We start from the raw sequence: 12,291 nt of genomic DNA, 5'->3' as shown, positions 1-12,291 counted from the left end.
AAATCATGTTTTTTGCACCCTTGCATTAGTATTTTTGGACAAGGCGTACGACGTGTAGTCGAGCCTCACTTGTGCATTCCGTTTACTCGATTTTGGATATGAAACCTTCAATTGGTTTATTTTGATTATTTTAGGGTTTCTTGGCGATTAAGGCCAATCTGAAGTAAAAACTTTTGAAGTTGAGCCGGTGAGTGTACCACTCCCCTCCATTGCTGTTTAACTTGATTTCTGCTCTGCAATCTGTTTATTTGTTCGAGACGAGGGTGTACTTTATCACACTCGTTCTCTAGTCTGTTCATATGCCAATTTACTATGCAAAATTTGAATCTGTTATCTGTGTCTGCATCTGTTCGGATTTCTATGACCTATGAGCTCAATCCTGTGGCTAAGTTATTCGAGTCGGGCCGGCAAGGGCCTGGACGATTAGATAACGAACCACGGTAGTCTATTCGGGGATTTTGGGTATTGAGACCCTTGATTCCGGTATACTCGAGTATTACCATTTTGTTCGTTTGAGGTGAGCGGGCCCGGTAAAGGGGTGTTTGGTGGACGGAATTCGGTGATAAGAGGGGTCTACGGACGCATTGGTTCTATATACGTTGACGGAGAGTCAACCGGTTTGGATCAAGTATTGCGCTGGAAATTTGGCTCCTGAGAGCCACCCGTATCCTTCTGATTTGAATCATTGGTTCCTTTGCTTTACATCTGACATGTGTATCTGATTTGTTAAATGTGAAATGCCATGATTTTAATGCTATCTGTTTGGTACCTCATTGAGCGCAAGCTCACCCCTTTCCGTTCCTTTTGTTTTCCTTACAGGAAAATAAACCCTTTTGGTCTGGATTTGACAAATGGCTGCCAAATTGAGCTAGTTGAACATATCTTTTGTATAGCTCATGTATTAAAACCCTAAGTGTACTTTTGGGGCGTTTTCTCTTTTGATTTGGCAAACCGTGTGTATATAAAAACTTTTGTATGTCATTTTGATTTGTAAACGCTAAAGTTCAGATGTGAATGTTTGTTGGCTATTTCGGTTGGGTCCTGACTGGTCGGTCACTATTCATGGCCGACTTCGGATTTCATTTTTTTTTAAATTTTGAGTTATTTTACCATTTTGACTCGTTTACGCTCGTTCGTAAGTTCCGGATCGCTATAGATAGTTCTAGTCTGCATCGTGAGTCCTGGCGAGAGTTGGGCAGGCAGTCCGCTCACCCCTTTGGTTCGCCTTAGGGGAAAGTGGGGCTGTTACACATAGGAGCCGTATTAATCCAAGGAGGACGACCAGTTGCTTATTTTAGTGAGACGTTGAATGGGGCAATGTTGAATTATAGCACCAAAGAGCTGTACGCCTTGATTCGAGCACTACATGTGGCAACACTACCTTCGTCCCAAGGAGTTTGTCATCCACGCCGACCACGAGTCGCTAAAGTTTCTCAAGTCTCAAAACAAGCTGAGTAGGAGGCATGTGCGGTGGATCTCGTTCATAGAGACTTTCCTGTATGTTATAAAATACAAGACCGGTAAGTCCAACATAGTCGCTGATGCACTCTCACGGAGGTACACCCTTCTTGCTACTTTAGATGCTAAACTACTTGGTTTTGAGTTATCAAGGATTTATACGCAACTGATGATGATTTTAAGTTGAAGCATGCAAGCAAACGGGTCAAGAGAAATTCTTTATATCCGATGGGTTCCTTTACTACTTGGATCGACTTTGCATCCCTAAATGCTCTATTCGACAATTGCTAGTTAAGAAGTCTCATAGTGGGGCACTTTGAGGTAGCTAAAACTCTCTCAATCTTGCAGGAACACTTATACTGGCCGAACATGAAGAAGGACGTCGAATGAGAAGTTGCTAAGTGCATTCAATGCCTTCGCGCCAAATCCAAGGTAAATCCACATGGTCTCTATATGCCTTTGCCTATACTTAGTGAACCATGGGTTGATATTTCTATGGATTTTATTCTTAGTTTGCCTAGGACAAAAAGAGGACACGATTCCATTTTTGTCGTAGTAGATAGATTCTCAAAAATGGCGCACTTTATTGCTTGTCACAAAACTGATAATGCACCATATACTACTGATCTGTTCTTTAAAGAAGTAATACGTTTGCATGGTATTCCCCGTATTATTGTCTCTGATCGTGATGTTAAATTCTTGAGCTACTTTTATAAAACACTTTGGTTTAAATTAGGCACTAAGTTGTTGTTTTCAACTACTAGTCACCACCAAACCGATGGCCAAACCGAGGTAGTCAATAGGACTGTGTTTACCATGTTACGTGCCTTAATTAAACGCAATCTGAGAACTTGGGAAGAATGTTTACCTCACATTGAATTTGCTTATAACCGTTCTACCCACTCTACTACTCGTTTTTCTCGTTTTGAGATTGTTTATGGCTTTAACCCGTTAACACCACTGAATCTTATGCCTTTACCCTTGAGTGAACGAGCTAGTCTTGATGTAAGGAAAAGGCTGAGATTGTACGAAGCCTTCATGAGAAAGCTCGGATGAATATTGAGAAGCGCACAGAACAATTTGCCAAACACGGGAATAAGGGTCGTAAGCAAATGATATTTGAACCTGAAGACTGAGTTTGGCTACACATGCTCAAGGAACGTTTTCCTGAGAAAAGGCGAAGCAAATTGATGCCCCGTGGAGATGGACCATTTCAAGTCCTTGCCAAAGTCAACGACAATGCATATCAACTTGATCTTCCAAGTGAGTATGGTGTTAGCTCAACATTTAATGTCGCTGATTTACTTCCCTTTGATGTGGGTGACGACTTCGATTTGAGGACAAATCCTTCTCAAGAGGAGGGGACTGATGAGGGACCACCAAGGCTCCAAGTTGCTGATTCAAAAGGCTCGAGTGAGGCTCTAAGTGCACCAATAATGAACCTTGGCCCAATGACTCGCGCAAGGGCAAGGACAATGCAAGAGTCCCTTCAAACATTCCTACAAGTTGTCCATGGCCGCATAGGAAGGATTCAAGAGAATCGACCCACGTTGGTGAATCTACTCCAAGCCAAAGAGGAGGTCACGGATTCCTAGGAGCTACGGATTGCTTGCTGATTTTCTTGTCAAAATTGGAAGTTAGTTTGTTGCATGACAATAAGGTCAACTAGCTCATGTTGAGCACCTATCTGACCAGCTTTTAGTTTGCTAGGGGCAAAGTAGTACTTTAAGGTTATTTGAGTTAGTGAGGTTTTCCAAGACAAGTTAGGATTAGGCTTATTTACTTGAGTTAGTAAAGCTTTCCAATATAAGTTAGGATTAGGATTGGTGAAGCCTATAAGCCTATAAATAGAGGCTTGGCCAATTGTTATGATTCAACAAGTTCAATAACAATTTCAGCATTAAAAGCAATTTCTCTTAGTTTTGCATTCCCTTTGAATATCTTAGATTTGTTCTAAGTGTTCTTCGTGGCTTATCAAGCAAGAATCACACTTGTTTGTGGTGCCATTCTATCAAACGCCAAAGTTCCTTTAATCACTTCTTGAGTGTTAAGAATCACTCTTAGTTCTTGTAGACACCAAAATTTCATTTATTTTATTCAATTTTAGCTTTATTCTTGTTTTATTTTTATTTTAATTGATTAAATGATAGTTAATGTTCATTTTACTTATTTTTATAAATTAGGTTTATCATTTTCATTTTCATTTTTAAGGTATTTTTGCATTAAATTTCTAAAAAAGGAAAAATTCTCACAAAAATTCAAAATTTGTCTTTAAGCCTTTTAGATTCATTTTTTTAAGATAAATAAAAATTGTGCAATGTATTTACAATTAGGAGTTAACATTTTTTGTTGTTTACCTAAATTGATTTTGGAAAAAATATATAATAAATAAATAAAAATAAGAAGACAAGTGTATTAGGGATCATTAGACAAGTGTATTAGGGGTGTAAGGCCCAAAGACAACCTAAGAGGGGGGTGAATTAGGTTGATTAAAATCTTAATCAAATTTATGCAATTTTTGCTTAATAAAAATTTACCTTCTTTTCTAGTAATGATCAATCAAATAGATTAGAAGAAGAGAGCAATATTGATTCGAAAAACAAGTATAGATAAGCAATGAGAATTTTATTAAACAAAAAGGAAAAAGATAGAATATCAAACCGATTGTCTACCAAGCTTTCCTCAAACTTGAGGACCAATCACTAGGTTGAGCAACTTCTCTTTGATGAAAGATGATCAACTAGATGTACAATGGAGGGAGCACTTCCTCCTTGCCCTAAGCCTCACTTAGTCAAGCTAAGAAGTTTTACAATCACTCAGATAACCCTCAACAAAGCTACACTAATGAAACTTTCAACCACAAGAGAAATGCTCACAAGAAATTCACACCACTTGGAGAACAAATCTAGCTTTGGAGACTATTTTCTAGCTAAAATATCTCTTGAGATCTTGTAAACAAAGTGTGCAAAAGTCCTTATCTGATACAGAATCGTTTGTATTTAAAGGGAACCAAAAATGGGCTTCATTAATACTTCCAACGGATAGAAGGCAGATAAAGAGTCAGCTAGCCGTTGGGGCTGTCGGACGTTCGACGGCTTAGTCATCGTCCGATCCCATCGTCCGAAAATCAGTCAAGTTGTTGTTCGGACGTCCGATGGGATTTTATCGTCCGAGTTTCTGTGTCCGAACGTCGTCCAGAGAGTTATCAAATCTTCGTGGAATTTTTAGGACGTCCGATGAGATTGATGTGCGTCCGAAGCATGCGTCCGATCCTTCAGGACGTCCGATGCTTTCTTACGAGCGTCCGACAGAGTCTTGGCAGAGAGTCATCAACACTTTGTGGAATTTTTAGGACGTCCGACACGATCACTGTGCGTCCGAAGAGTACGTCCGACCATCCGGACGTCCGATACTTCCTCACGATCGTCCGACAGAATTTCCTTCTTGATGTTCTTCATCCTTTCGGACGTCCGACCGATTCCTTCGGACGTCCGACATGAGTGTCCTGTTTTTGCTTCTTCTTTTGGTGGATTTTCATTTCTTAACATATTCGTACCTGATTCTTTGATAGGCAAAAAACACTTATATTTGAAGAGAGTTAGATAAACATTTCAAAGTCCTTTGTGATCATCAAAACCAAGAATAACATTCTCCCCCTTTTTGATGATGACAAAACAAAGGTTTGAAATGAGATTTGATGATTGCAATAAAAACTTCCCCTTTCTCAATAGACAAGAACTCCCCCTTACTTAGTGAATCATAAAAAATTTTGAAAAACTCCCCCTCACTTGGCTGCCCAACCGAATTAAACAATTATCCAAAATATGACAATTAAGCAGCCAACATCCAACATTTTACCAATTCAATCCATCAGCCAATCCAAATTTAATCAAATCAATCAATCCAACATCATCAATCATCAATCAATCCAGCCCTCTCCCCCTTTTTGTCATCACAAAAGGGCAATCAATCACATCCATCTCATCCACAAACACATTCATCAATGCAAACCAAAAAATTCATTACATCCACACAATCATCATTCAAAATACTTAAACATCTATCAAACAATACCAAAAGAAACATAAACATAATCATAACCAAATGTTGAATTCATCTACATATCATGAAATAGACAAACACAATGCAAATGTCCTAAATGGTGAACTATGTGGATCCAGGTGTTCTTCGAGAGAGCTGATATTGGGAGAGGTCTTCCTCTTCAGTTGTTTCATCATCTTCAGCAGCCTCTTCAACTGGTGCCTTGCCTTTATCTGATGTGGAAGGGCCATGAGGAGTCACAGGAGTTGATGAACCAGGGTCTGGAATTGATGAGCTTGGATCAGTGGGGTGTGGCTCTTTGTCATGGGAAACTTCCTCAACCACAGGTGGGGGAAAAAGAAGGTTCTTTTTGTCTAGGAAGGCTGTTTGTTGCTCGGAGGACATGGTGAGCATTAGACCATGTTCTAGAAGAAGAACATGCTGTTTGAGTTCACGAAGGAGCTCAATCACTTCATCATTGGAGGAGGAAAATGCCTTAGTGGCAGACTTCCTGGGATGAATGGGAGTGAGTGCAATAGATGAAGGATCATGTGCAGCCTTATACCTATGTTCACTAGATGATGCCTCCTAATAAGCCCATAGATTATCCTTAAAGACAAGATTTTTCCTTTCAAAATATCCTTTGATAAAGGCATAAGAAAATGCTTCTTTGGGACAAACACCTAGAATTGGAACTTTGTAAAACTCAAAAATCTTTTGAAGAAACTTTCCATAAGATAATTTTCTGCGAGAATCAGTGGCATAGCGAAGTAAAAACTTGCACATGACAAAACCAAAATCAATACGAATTTTTTCTCGAAAACAGTAAAAGAGATACAACTCCATTTTGTTTGCATCAGTTCTATGGCCATCAGTGGGTACAAGCAGGTTTGAAATGATTGAAAAAGCAATTAGATTCACAGGGGCAAGATCATTCAGTTTAGCATCAGCAGGGGAGGAAAAACTTCTTTTAAAATAAGTCAACATTTTAGCCCCATCAAAATGATTATCAGCAGTAGGATGCTCTTCATAGGAAAAGAAATTTGTAATTTTACTCTTGCATCCAGGTTCAATAGTAGTTTTTAAAATATCATTCACAAATTCAGAATCAAAGACTAAGTCTATCCCATTAACCCTGGACATAATCTCAGTTTGGTCAGTGCCTTTCCTAAGATTGGCAAAAAATTGATGCAGCATTTCAGGATAATAGACATTGGGCATAGAAATGAGATGTGACCATTTCTGGAAAGCAAATAGACTCAGAATGGATTCTAAACCTATTTGGCGAAATTTAGAAGGATTTATGGTGCGTTGAGGGATGACACCTTTCTGGGATATCCAGGAGTGTTTGTCTTTTGCAGCATCATCAAAGAATGTAGGGAGTGTGGCTGATTTTGGAGACGGTTGAGAAGAGGTTCCCTGTCCAGATTTAGGCTGAGAGGTGGGTTGTGGAGTAGGCCGTGACATTTGACCCTTTACGGCTCCTCTCTTGAAGCGTTTGGATGAACGTTTGACCGTAGGAAGATCCTCATCCTCATCCCTGAGTGGATGCTTGCGTCCGGCAGTAACCTTTCCTCCTCTTAGATTCACCATTGTGCGAAATGTGTGGAATGAAGGATGCAAATGATGCACACAGTAGTAGGGAAGTGAATCGCACAGAAATTTTGGAACAAAAAGGCCTTGAACAAGATTTGACAGAGCGGTTATGAGAAAGTAGGATTTTGAGGGAAATTTGGGAATTTACGAATTGTTATACGATTCGGTGAAATGATCAGGAGAAATGAATTGCAATCAACCAGGAAAAGTTTTGTTTGCGTCAATTTGGGAATGAGAGCTTCAGAATGGTATGAATTTGAGAGTGAGAAATGAGAGAGTTTTCGTCCGAGAGGAAATAGAAGAAGAAGAGTTTGAAGCAAATGAGGAAGAAAGTTACTTTAAAAAGTGTACAGTTGCACTGTCGGACGGCCGAACGAAGTCGTGCGTCCGACATCTTCGTCCGAACAAGTGTTTTCTGGAAAAAATAGCTGAAGAACATTATCGGACGTCCGTTCATCTTCTTTCGGACGTCCGAAGACTTTGAGAAATTTTAAGATGATTTTTCGATTATTCCTAATTTTGATCTTAGATGAATGAACTGATCTAATGGCAAAGCTTTGGTAAAAATATCAGCAAATTGATCTTTAGAACAAACATAATTTACACAAATTTCACCTTTTTGAACAAGATCTCGAATAAAGTGGTGCTTTATATCTATATGCTTTGTCCTAGAATGTTGAATTGGATTTTTGGTCAAATTAATAGCACAAGTATTATCACAGAATATAGGCATGCAGTCATATAACAATCCAAAATCATTCAAGGTATGCTTCATCCATAAAAGTTGAGCACAACATGCACTAGCGGCAATATATTCCGCTTCGGTTGTAGACAGAGATATTGCATTTTGCTTTTTGCTAAACCAAGAAACTAAGCAATTACGAAGAAAGTGACAAGTTCCACTAGTACTTTTTCTGTCCACACGACAACCACCAAAATCCGCATTCGAATATCCATATAAAGCAAATTCACAAGATCTAGCATACCAAAGACCATAGTCTAATGTACCTTTCAAATACCTAAAAATTCTTTTGACAGCATTTAAATGTGATTCTTTTGGACAAGATTGAAATCTAGCACACAAGCAAACAGCAAACATAATATCAGGTCTGCTTGCGGTTAAATAGAGTAAGCTTCCAATCATACCTCTATAGTGCTTTTCATCCACATGATTACCTTCTTCATCTTTGTCAAGTTTTGTAGAAGTGCACATAGGAGTTCCAACTTGCTTTGAGTCCTCCATGCCAAACTTTTTCAGCAATTCCTTGGTATATTTTGCTTGATTTATAAAAATTCCCTCAAGGGCTTGATGTATTTGAAGTCCAAGGAAGAAATTTAATTCTCCCATCATACTCATTTCAAATTCACTTTGCATAGTGGTGGAAAAATCCTTGCATAGATACTCATTAGTAGCACCAAAAATAATATCATCAACATATATTTGCACAATAAGAAGGTCATTTAACACATGCTTAGTAAAAAGTGTGGTGTCCACAATACCTCTTTTGAAACCATTTTCAATCAAGAAACCACTTAACCTTTCATACCAAGCTCTTGGAGCCTGTTTTAAACCATATAATGCTTTAGATAGTTTAAACACATGACTTGGAAATTTTGTATTTTCAAAACCGGGGGGTTGATCCACATATACTTTTTGATCAATAAAACCATTTAAAAAGGCACTTTTAACATCCATTTGAAACAATTTGAAACCTTTGAAACAAGCAAAAGCAAGAAGCATTCTAATAGATTCTAATCTCGCTACGGGAGCAAATGTTTCATCAAAATCAATTCCTTCTTCTTGTGCATATCCTTTAGCAACTAATCTGGCTTTATTTCTTACAACAACACCTTTATCATCCAATTTATTTCTGAATATCCACTTTGTGCCAATGATAGGTTGATTTTGAGGTCTATCAACAAGTGTCCAAACCTTATTTCTCTCAAATTGATTAAGTTCCTCTTGCATAGCCAAAATCCAGTTATCATCCTTTAAAGCATCATTGATATTTTTGGGTTCAAAAAGGGAAACTAAAGCAAAATTGTCTATCAATTTTCTAGATGAAGAACGAGTCTTTACCTTTTCGGATGGATCACCAATTATAAGCTCTCTTGGATGATTTTGGCTGAATTTCCAAGCATTGGGAAGATCTTTGACTGAATCATCATTCTCATCTTCATCACCCTTTTCTTGATCATTATGAGCTTCATCCATCATTTCCATTGCTGCTGGTTTAGAAATTCCTTCATCACCAATTTTCAGCTTTTCCATTCCTTCACGAACACCTACATCATCATCCTCACACGACCTTTTGGAATTATCATCATTAGTTTCATCAAATGTTATGTGAATGGCTTCTTCTATCACAAGAGTCCTTCTATTAAAAACTCTATATCCTCTTTTGTTCTCACAATAACCAAAAAATATTCCTTCATCAGATTTTTTTCTCAAACTTACCAAGATGTTCCTTTAAATTTAAAATAAAACATTTACAACCAAAGACTTTGAAATATCCAACCGTAGGTTTTTTTATCAAAAATCAGTTCATAAGATGTCTTATTCAAAATGGGTCTCAAAAGGATTCTGTTCATCACATAACATGCAGTGTTTACCGCTTCAGCCCAAAGGTATTTTGGCAAACTACATTCACTTAATATAGTTCTAGCAGCCTCTTGTAGTGTCCTATTTTTCCTTTCTACAACACCATTTTGTTGTGGAGTTCTTGCAATTGAAAACTCATGTGTTATGCCATTATGATCACAGAAATCTGGAAAACCACAATACTTGAATTCCGTTCCATTATCACTTCTAATCCTAACAATTTTTAAGCCAAGCAGATTTTGCACTTTAGCAAACAATGAAGTGAAATTCTTGAAGGCATCATCCTTATGAGCAAGAAATATCACCCAAGTATATCTAGAATAATCATCCACAATCACAAAGCAGTATTTCTTACCTCCCAAGCTAGTGATTTGAGTAGGACCAAATAAGTCAAGATGCAAGAGTTCTAAAGGTTTAGAAGTTGAAACACACTTCTTTGGTTTAAAAGAAACTTTTGTTTGCTTTCCAAATTGACATGCATCACAAATTTTATCCTTTTCAAAACAGATTTTTGGCAAGCCTCTAACCAGCTCCTTTTTCGAAATTTCCTTTAGTAAATCCATGTTAAAATGACAAAGTCTCCTATGCCACAACCAAGGATCTTCATTTGAAGCTTTAAGACATTTGAAGCTAGAAGAATCAATTTTATCAAGAACCACAATATATATGTCATTAAACCTCTTACCTTTGAACACAACATTATATTTGGAATCAAGCACAATGCATTCATGCTTTTTAAACAACACATTCAAGTCTTTATCACACAATTGACTAACACTAAGCAAGTTATAACCTAAATTATCAACTAAGAGCACATTATGAACAAAAGTTTCACCATCCTTACCAACATCACCTATTCCAATTGTCTTAGCTTTCACATCATCACCGAATGTCACCTTTCCACTTGATTTTGATTTTAGCTTTATGAACAAAGAGGGATCACCGGTCATATGCCTTGAGCAGCCACTATCAATAAACCATTTGGACTTGTTTGAGCCTTTTTCCTGAAAAGAGAAAATGTTTGGTACCCTTTTTAATTTTTGGGTTCACAATAGTTAGCATTGTATCTCACTAACCATATGCATTTCATCCCTTTGTTCAGATTTCTTTTCAAATAGCAATCTCCTTTCAAATGCCCTTTTTGACAACAAAAATCACACATAATGGAAGAGTCCTTAACATGTACTGGTTTGACATATCTCAATCCATTTCTTCTATATGTTGTGAAACCATGTGCATTTTTGTTGCGTGCTAATGTTCTTTGATGAGCAGTAAGAAAGGTAGATGACATGTTCTTTTTGAGAAAATCTTGTTTTCTTGCTTTCAAAGTCTCATCCAAGTTGTCCATTCTTTTCTTCAAATCACCATGTCTTTCCTTCAGCATTTTACAAATATTTGTCTTTCTATCAAGCTCATTTTGAACATTAAATCCGGCTCTTACAAGACAATCATTGTCAGTCTTTAGTTGTTTATTTTGTTGAAGAAGACTTTATTTTCATGAATGAGAAAAGCAATTTTCTGTTTTAGCTGCTTATTTTTATCATAAGATTCCTTCAAGGCATTATGCAGTTTTTCAACAAAGGATTCAAGATCATCATCTTCTTCATCATCACTTTCAGATTGAGAGTGTATGGAAGTTACCTCATTATCTCCAATAGCCATGAAGGCCATTTGAGCTGATTCTTCCTCTTCTTCAACTTCCCCTTCAGAGTTGCATTCATTCCAAGTAATCTGGAAGTTGTTGAATCTTGGCTTTCGATCAGCTTTCCCATCTTTCATTTTCTTCATGGGGCATTCGTTTGCATAGTGTCCAGGCTGTCCACATTCATAGCATTTATCCACTAGCTTCTTGTTGAATTCTTGTTTTCCTTTGTTCCTTGCATTTGATGAATAATTTTGAAATTGATTGCTAGGTCCTCCCTTTCTAAACTTCCTTTTATTCAAGATTCTCTTGAAGTCTCTTGTGATGAGAGCAAGATCATTATCATCACCATCCGAGTCTTCATCATCCAAGTGAGCTGGATCATATTCACTTTGAGTAGTCTTCAGAGCAATATTTCTCTTTGCTCTAGCATCCTCTTCCTCCTGCACTTTAGATTTCAGTTTCAACTCATAAGAGGTTAGTGAGTTAATGAGAGATTCAATAGGCACAGAATTTAAATCCTTAGCCTCCTCTATTGCAGTCACTTTATTTTCCCATTCTTTGCCCAATGCATTGAGAATTTTCCTGTTCTTCTCTCCCAAGGTGTACTCTTTGCCCAACACCTCGAGATCTTTGATCAAGTCATTGAACCTGCAATACATTTTGTCAATATCCTCAAGAGGTTCAATTTTAAATGATTCATACTTTGTGACCAAGATAGCCTTTTTCTGTTCTCTCACGTTGTCACCACCCTCATGGATTTCTCTTAGCTTATCCCACATTTCTTTGGCCGATTTACAGCCTTTTACTCTAATTGATTTATTTGAATCTAAGGCACTATAAAGAACATTCATGGCTTTGGCATTCAATGTGAGATTAGTCCTATCTTGAGCATTCATTTCAGCTCTTCTTTTTGGCCGAAGCAACCCTGTATCTGCATCAAGAAAGTTAG

The sequence above is a fragment of the Coffea arabica genome, chromosome 2e, assembly GCF_036785885.1.
Source record: "Coffea arabica cultivar ET-39 chromosome 2e, Coffea Arabica ET-39 HiFi, whole genome shotgun sequence".
Taxonomy (NCBI): Eukaryota; Viridiplantae; Streptophyta; class Magnoliopsida; order Gentianales; family Rubiaceae; genus Coffea; species Coffea arabica.
The sequence above is the reverse complement of the archived record's forward strand: the minus strand, read 5'-3'. Positions refer to the sequence as shown.